Here is an 8,135-nt window from a genome sequence, read left to right as displayed (position 1 = left end):
TGACAAAGTGTGATTCACGTTTGAGAGCTCCAAGTCTTTGGTGCCATTTTTGATGATCACAATTTCGTGCACCAAGTTTTTGGCGCCGTTGCCGGGGATTGTTCGAGTTTGGACAACTGACGGTTCATCTTGTTGCTTAGATTAGGTATCTTTTCTTCAGAATTTTTAAGAATGAATTCTAGAGTTTCAAGGTGATGTTCCCACCATCACAAAAGCTGATTGATTCTCATCAATTTAGCTATTGAATGTAATGTCCTGCTGAAGCTTGGCCAAACATGTCTAATCTTTTTAGACTGAAGGTTTAGACTAACATTGCATGATTCCTGGAATTCTTATTAAAAGTTTTGAATCCCTTTATTTTCTTTTCCATATAAGTTTCGAAAATCACAAAAAAATTTATAAAATCATAAAAATAAAAAATATTTTATGTTTCTTGTTTGAGTCTAGTATCAATTTTTAAGTTTGGTGTCAATTGCATTCTTCTTGCATTTTTTAAAAACATGCAATATGTTCTTCATTGATCTTCAAGTTGTTCTTGATGATTTCATTGCTCTGATCTTCAAATTCTCTTGTTTTGTATGTTTTGTTGTTTCTTACATGCATTTTTACATTGTTATAGTCCTTAGTATACAAACTTTTAAGTTTGGTGTCTTACATGCATTGTTTATTTGATCTTAGTTGCATTTTTATTGATTCCCATCATCAAAAATTCAAAAATATTTTTAAAACTATGTCTTTTCAAGTCAATAATACAGAGAATTGAAGATTCAGAACATTCAGCAGAGGAATCAAACAGAAAAAGCTGGGCGTTCAAAATGCCCAGTGAAGAAGGAAAACTGGCATTTAAACGCCAGCCAGGGTACCTGGCTGGGCGTTTAACGCCCAAAAAGGTAGAGATTTGGGCGTTAAACGCCAGAATGGGCACCATTCTAGGCGTTTAACGCCAGGATGACACTAGAGGGAAGATTTTGTTTTTAATTCACATTTTTTTCAAGTTTTCATAATGTTTCAAAATTAAATCTTTTTCAAATCATATCTTTTCAATCATATCTCTTTCAAAATCAATTTCTTTCCATTTTATATTTATTTTTACTATTTTTAAAAATCATTGCTTCAATTCAAGATTTACTTCAAAAATTTTCAAGTTGTTACTTGCCTATTAAGAAAGGATCAAATTTTAAATTTTAGAATCATATCTTTTAATTTCTTGTTAGTCAAGTAATCAACTTTAGTTTTAAAACTTTCTCTTTTAATTTGATTTTCAATCATATCTTCTCAATCATATCCTTTCAATCACACCCCTTTTCAAAATTAATTTTCAATCATATCTTTTTAATTTCTGATTTCAAAATCTTTTTCAAAAATAACTTTATTTCTTTCCCAATCTTAGTTTTCGAAAATCATCAATCAAATTTTCAAAAATTTCTTTTAACTATTTCAAAATCTTTTAATTTATTTTCAAAAATTCTTCCCCTCTTCTCACATCCTTCTATTTAAGGGACCAAGACTCCTCATCAAGGTGCAATTCGAATTCTGTCCCTCTTGATAAGTTCGAATTCCCTCTTCTCCACCTCCTCCTTCTATTCTTCTTTTCTTCTAACACTTCAAGGAATCTCTATACTGTGACATAGAGGATTCCATACTTTCTTGTTCTCTTCTCTTTCATATGAACAGGAGCAAAGATAAAAGCATTCTTGTTGAAGCTGATCCTGAACCTGAAAGGACCTTGAAGAAAAAGCTAAGAGAAACCAAAACACAACTCTCTCTAGAGGGCCTAACAGAGCTCTTCAAAGAAGAAGAAACCATGGCAGCCGAAAACAACAACAATGCCAACAATGCAAAGAAGGTGCTTGGTGACTTTACTACACCTACTCCTGATTTCTATGGGAGAAGCATATCTATCCCTGCCATTGGAGCAAACAACTTTGAGCTTAAGCCTCAATTAGTTTCTCTAATGCAACAGAATTGCAAGTTTCATGGACTTCCATTGGAAGATCCTCATCAGTTCTTAGCTGAATTCTTGCAAATCTGTGACACTGTCAAGACCAATGGGGTTGACCTTGAAGTCTACAGACTTATGCTCTTTCCTTTTGCTGTAAGAGACAGAGCTAGGACATGGTTGGATTCACAACCTAAAGAAAGCCTGAACTCTTGGGAAAAGCTAGTCAATACCTTATTGGCAAAGTTCTTTCCACCTCAAAAATTGAGCAAGCTTAGAGTGGAAGTCCAAACCTTCAGACAGAAGGAAGGTGAATCCCTCTATGAAGCTTGGGAAAGATACAAGCAATTAATCAGAAGATGTCCTTCTGACATGCTTTCTGAATGGAGCATCATAGGAATTTTCTATGATGGTCTGTCTGAACTATCCAAGATGTCATTGGATAGCTCTGCTGGAGGATCTTTTCATCTGAAGAAGACGCCTGCAGAAGCTCAGGAACTCATTGAAATGGTTGCAAATAACCAATTCATGTACACCTATGAAAGAAATCCTGTGAATAATGGGACAACTCAGAAGAAAGGAGTTCTTAAGATTGATACTCTGAATGCCATATTGGCTCAGAATAAAATATTGACTCAGCAAGTCAATATGATTTCTCAGAGTCTGTCTGGAATGCAAGCAGCAACAGGCAGAACTAAGGAAGCTTCCTCTGAAGAAGAAGCTTATGATCCTGAGAACCCAGCAATGGAAGAGGTGAATTACATGGGAGAACCCTATGGAAACACCTATAATCCTTCATGGAGAAATCATCCAAATCTCTCATGGAAGGATCAACAAAGACCCCAACAAGGTTTCAACAACAATAATGGTGGAAGAAATAGGTTTAGCAATAGCAAGCCTTTTCCATCATCTTCTCAGCAACAGACAGAGAATTCTAAGCAAAGCCACTCTGACTTCGCAACCATTGTCTCTGATCTAATCAAAACCACTCAAAGCTTCATGACTGAAACAAGGTCCTCCATTAAAAATTTAGAGGCACAAGTGGGTCAGCTGAGTAAGAAAATTACTGAACTCCCTCCTAGCACTCTCCCAAGCAACACAGAAGAGAATCCAAAAATAGAGTGCAAGGCCATAAACACGTCTCACATGGCCGAACCTGGAGAGGAGGAAGAGGCAGTGATCTCCACTGAGGAAGACCTCAATGGACGTCCATTGACCTCCATGGAGTTCCTTGATGAGGAACCATGGGAATCTGAGGCTCAGACTGAGACCATAGAGATTCCATTGAATTCACTTATGCCATTCATGAGATCTGATGAGTATTCTTCCTCTGAAGAGGATGAAGATGTTACTAAAAAGCAAGTTGCTAAGTACCTTGGAGCAATCATGAAGCTAAATTCCAAGTTGTTTGGTAATGAGACTTGGGAGGATGAACCTCCATTGCTCATCAAAGAACTGGATAACTTGACTAGGCAGAAATTACCTCTGAAGAGACAAGATCCTGGAAAGTTCTCAATACCTTGTACCATAGGCACCATGACCTTTGAGAAGGCTCTGTGTGACCTAGGATCAAGCATAAACCTCATGCCTCTTTCTGTAATGGAGAAGCTAGGGATCATTGAGGTACAAGCTGCAAGAATCTCACTGGAGATGGCAGGCAATTCAAAGAAACAGGCTTATGGACTTGTAGAGGATGTCTTGGTAAAGGTTGAAGACCATTACATCCCTGCTGATTTCATAATCCTAGAGACTGGGAAGTGTATGGATGAATCCATCATCCTTGGCAGACCCTTCCTAGCCACAGCAAAAGCTGTGATTGATGTTGACAGAGGAGAATTGATCATTCAAGTGAATGGAGACTCCCTTGTGTTTACAGCTCAAGGATATCCCTCTGTCACCATGGAGAGGAAGCATGAAGAGCTTCTCTCAATACAGAGTCAAACAGAGCCCCCACAGTCAAACTCTAAGTTTGGTGTTGGGAGGCCACAACCAAACTTTAAGTTTGGTGTTGAACCCCCACATTCAAACTCTAAGTTTGGTGTTGGGAGGTTCCAACATTGCTCTAAACATCTGTGAGGCTCCATGAGAGCCACTATCAAGCTATTGGCATTAAAGAAGCGCTTGTTGGGAGGGAACCCAATTTTTTTTACTTATCTATGTTAAATTTCTATTTTCTTTTGTTATTTTATGTTTTTTGTAGGTTGATGATCATGTGAAGTCACAAAAACAATTGAAAAATCAAAAACAGAAGAAAAAACAGAATGAAAAATAGAACACCTTGGAGGAGAAACTTACTGGCGTTTAAACGCCAGTAAGGGTAGCAGAATGGGCGTTAAACGCCCAGTCTGGCACCATTCTGGGCGTTTAACGCCAGAAATGGGCACCAGACTGGTGTTTAACACCAGGAATGGGCAAGAAGCTGGCATTAAACGCCAGAAATGGGCAGCAGCCTGGCGTTTAATGCCAGAATTGGTAGCAAGGGGCGTTTTACACGCCACATGGTGCAGGGATGAGAAATCCTTGACACCTCAGGATCTGTGGACCCCACAGGATCTGCACCTACCCCACCTCTCTCTCTCCTCTTCACCCATTCACAAATCACCTCACTACCTCTTCCCCAAAAACCCCTCACCTATTAAATCCCACCATTCTCTTCACCACTCACATCCATCCTTCATAAAACCCCACCTACCTCACAATTCAAATTCAAACCACTTTCCCACCCAAACCCACCCATCATGGCCGAACTATACCCCCCCTCCACTCCTATATAAACCCATCTTCACTCCTTCATTTTCACACAACACACACACTACCTATCCCCCTTGGCCGAAACACAAAGCCCCCTCCATCTCCTCTATTTCTTCTTCTTCTACTCTCTTCTTTCTTCTTTTGCTCGAGGACAAGCAACCTTCTAAGTTTGGTGTGGTAAAAGCTAAAGCTTTTTTTTTGTTTTTCCATAACCATTAATGGCACCAAAGGCCAGAGAAACCTCTAGAAAGAGGAAAGGAAAGGCAAAAGCTTCCACCTCCGAGTCATGGGAGATGGAGAGATTCCTCTCAAGGGTGCATCAAGACCACTTCTATGAAGTTGTGGCAAAAAAGAAGGTGATCCCCGAGGTCCCTTTTAAGCTCAAAAAGGGCGAATATCCGGAGATCCGACATGAGATCCGAAGAAGAGGTTGGGAAGTTCTCACCAACCCCATTCAACAAGTCAGAATGTTAATGGTTCAAGAGTTCTATGCCAATGCATGGATCACCAAGAACCACGATCAAAGTGTGAACCCGGACCCTAAGAATTTTCTTACAATGGTCCGAGGGAAATACTTAGACTTTAGTGCGAAAAATGTAAGGTTGGCATTCAATTTGCCTATGATGCAAGGAGATGCACACCCATACACTAGAAGGGTCAACTTTGATCAAAGGTTGGACCAAGTCCTCATGGACATCTGTGAAGAGGGCGCTCAATGGAAGAGAGATTCAAGAGGGAAGCCGGTTCAACTAAGAAGGCATGACCTCAAGCCCGTGGCTAAGGGATGGTTGGAGTTCATCCAACGCTCAGTCATTCCTACTAGCAACCGGTCTGAAGTTATTATAGACCGGGCTATCATGATTCATAGCATCATGATTAGAGAGGAAGTAGAAGTTCATGAAGTTATATCCCAAGAACTCTACAAGGTGGCAGACAAGTCCTCTACTATGGCAAGGTTAGCCTTCTCTCATCTCATTTATCACCTCTGCAATTCAGCTGGAATTGACATAGAGGAAGACATCCTCATTGATGAGGACAAACCCATCACTAAGAAAAGGATGGAGCAAACAAGAGATCCCACTCATGGACAAGAGCATGAGGAAACTCCTCATCATTAAATCCCTGAGATACCTCAAGGGATGCATTTTCCTCCACAAAACTATTGGGAGCAAATCAACACCTCCCTAGGAGAATTAAGTTCCAACATGGGACAACTAAGGGTGGAGCACCAAGAGCATTCCATCCTCCTCCATGAAATTAGAGAAGACCAAAGAACCATGAGAGAGGAGCAACAAAGGCAAGGAAGAGACATTGAGGAGCTCAAGCACTCCATAAGATCTTCAAGAGGAAGAACAAGCCGCCATCACTAAGGTGGACCCGTTCTTTAATTTCCTTGTTCTTTATTTTCCTGTTTTTCGAATTTTTATGCTTATGTTATTTATGTTTGTCTCTTTATTACATGATCATTAGTGTCTAAGTGTCTATGCCTTAAAGCTATGAAAATGAATCCATCACCTTTCTTAAATGAAAAAATATTTTTAATTGAAAAAGAAAAAGAAGTGCATGAATTTCAAATTTTAAAACAGTTTAATTATTTTGATGTGGTGGCAATACTATTGTTTTTCTGAATGAATGCTTGAACAGTGCATATTTTTGAATTTGATTGTTTATGAATGTTAAAATTGTTGGCTCTTGAAAGAATGATGGGAAAAGGAGAAATGTTATTTGATAATCTGAAAAATCATAAAATTGATTCTTGAAGCAAGAAAAAGCAGTGAAAATCTTGCAGAAAAAAAAGGAATATATGCGAAAAAAAAAAGAAAAAGAAAGAAAAAGAAAAGCAAGCAGAAAAAGCCAATACCCCTTTAAACTAAAAGGCAATGGTGATAAAAAGGATCCAAGGCTTTGAGCATCAGTGGATAAGAGGGCCCACAGGAATAAAATCCTGGCCTAAGCAGCTACACCAAGCTGTCCCTAACCATGTGCTTATGGCGTGAAGGTGTCAAGTGAAAACTTGAGACTGAGCGATTAAAGTCGAGGTCCAAAGCAAAAAGAAGAGTGTGCTTAAGAACCCTGGACACCTCTAATTGGGGACTCTAGCAAAGCTGAGTCACAATCTGAAAAGGTTCACCCAGTTATGTGTCTGTGGCATTTATGTATCCGGTGGTAATACTGGAAAACAAAGTGCTTAGGGCCACGGCCAAGACTCATAAAGTAGCTGTGTTCAAGAATCAACATACTTAACTAGGAGAGTCAGTAACACTATCTGGATTTTGAGTTCCTATAGATGCCAATCATTCTGAACTTCAAGGAATAAAGTGAGATGCCAAAACTGTTCAGAAGCAAGAAGCTAAAAGCCCCGCTCATCTAATTAATACTGATCTTCATAGATGTTTTTGGAATTCATTGTATATTCTCGTCTTTTTATCCTATTTGATTTTTAGTTGCTTGGGGACAAGCAACAAATTAAGTTTGGTGTTGTGATGAGCGGATAATTTATACGCTTTTTGGCATTGTTTTTAGTATGTTTTTAGTATATTTTAATTAGTTTTTATTATATTTTTATTAGTTTTTAAATAAAAATCACTCTTCTGGACTTTACTATGAGTTTGTGTTTTTCTTTGATTTCAGGTATTTTCTGGCTGAAATTGAGGGACCTGAACAAAAATCTGATTCAGAGGCTGAAAAAGGACTGCAGATGCTGTTGGATTCTGACCTCCCTACACTCAAAGTGTATTTTCTGGAGCTACAAAAGCCCAATTGGCATGCTCTTAATTGCATTGGAAAGTAGACATCCTGGGCTTTCCAGCAATATATAATAGTTCATACTTTACCCGATATTTAATGGCCCAAACAGGTGTTCCAAGTCAGCTCAAGAATTCTGGCGTTTAACTCCAAAACTGGCACAAAAGCTGGAGTTAAACGCCCAAACTGGCACAAAAGCTGGCGTTTAACTCCAAGAAAAGTCTCTACACATGAAAGCTTTAATGCTCAGCCCAAGCACACACCAAGTGGGCCCGGAAGAAGATTTCTGCATTAATTACCTATTTCTGTAACCCTAGGCTACTAGTTTTCTATAAATAGGACCCTTTGCTATTGTATTTTGATCTTTTACTCATACTTTTACACTTGATATACTTTCATAGACCTTTTCACGTTTGGGGGCTGGCCTCACGGCCATGCCTAGACCTTGTTCTTATGTATTTTCAACGGTGGAGTTTCTACACACCATAGATTAAGGTGTGGAGCTCTACTGTTCTTCATGAATTAATGCAATTACTACTGTTTTTCTATCCAAATCAAGTCTGTTTCTTCTCCAAGATATTCATTCACACCCAAGAACATGATGATTGTGATGATTATGTGACGCTCATCACTATTCTCACTTATGAACGTGTGATTGACAACCACTTCCGTTCTACATGAACAAGCTTGAATGTGTATC

The 8,135-nt window shown here is 38.9% G+C and overlaps 1 non-coding gene across 1 annotated transcript; it reads right to left on the bottom strand.

Annotated features, from left to right (window-relative positions):
* Positions 1–2,209: 2,209 nt before the first annotated feature.
* Positions 2,210–2,317, bottom strand: LOC112787187 (small nucleolar RNA R71). Its single transcript, XR_003194614.1, has one exon. It is a non-coding gene; the product is annotated as a small nucleolar RNA R71 (small nucleolar RNA).
* Positions 2,318–8,135: the final 5,818 nt, after the last annotated feature.

Source organism: Arachis hypogaea, chromosome 20 (assembly GCF_003086295.3).
Source record: "Arachis hypogaea cultivar Tifrunner chromosome 20, arahy.Tifrunner.gnm2.J5K5, whole genome shotgun sequence".
NCBI lineage: Eukaryota > Viridiplantae > Streptophyta > Magnoliopsida > Fabales > Fabaceae > Arachis > Arachis hypogaea.
This window is presented reverse-complemented; position numbering and strand designations above follow the sequence as displayed.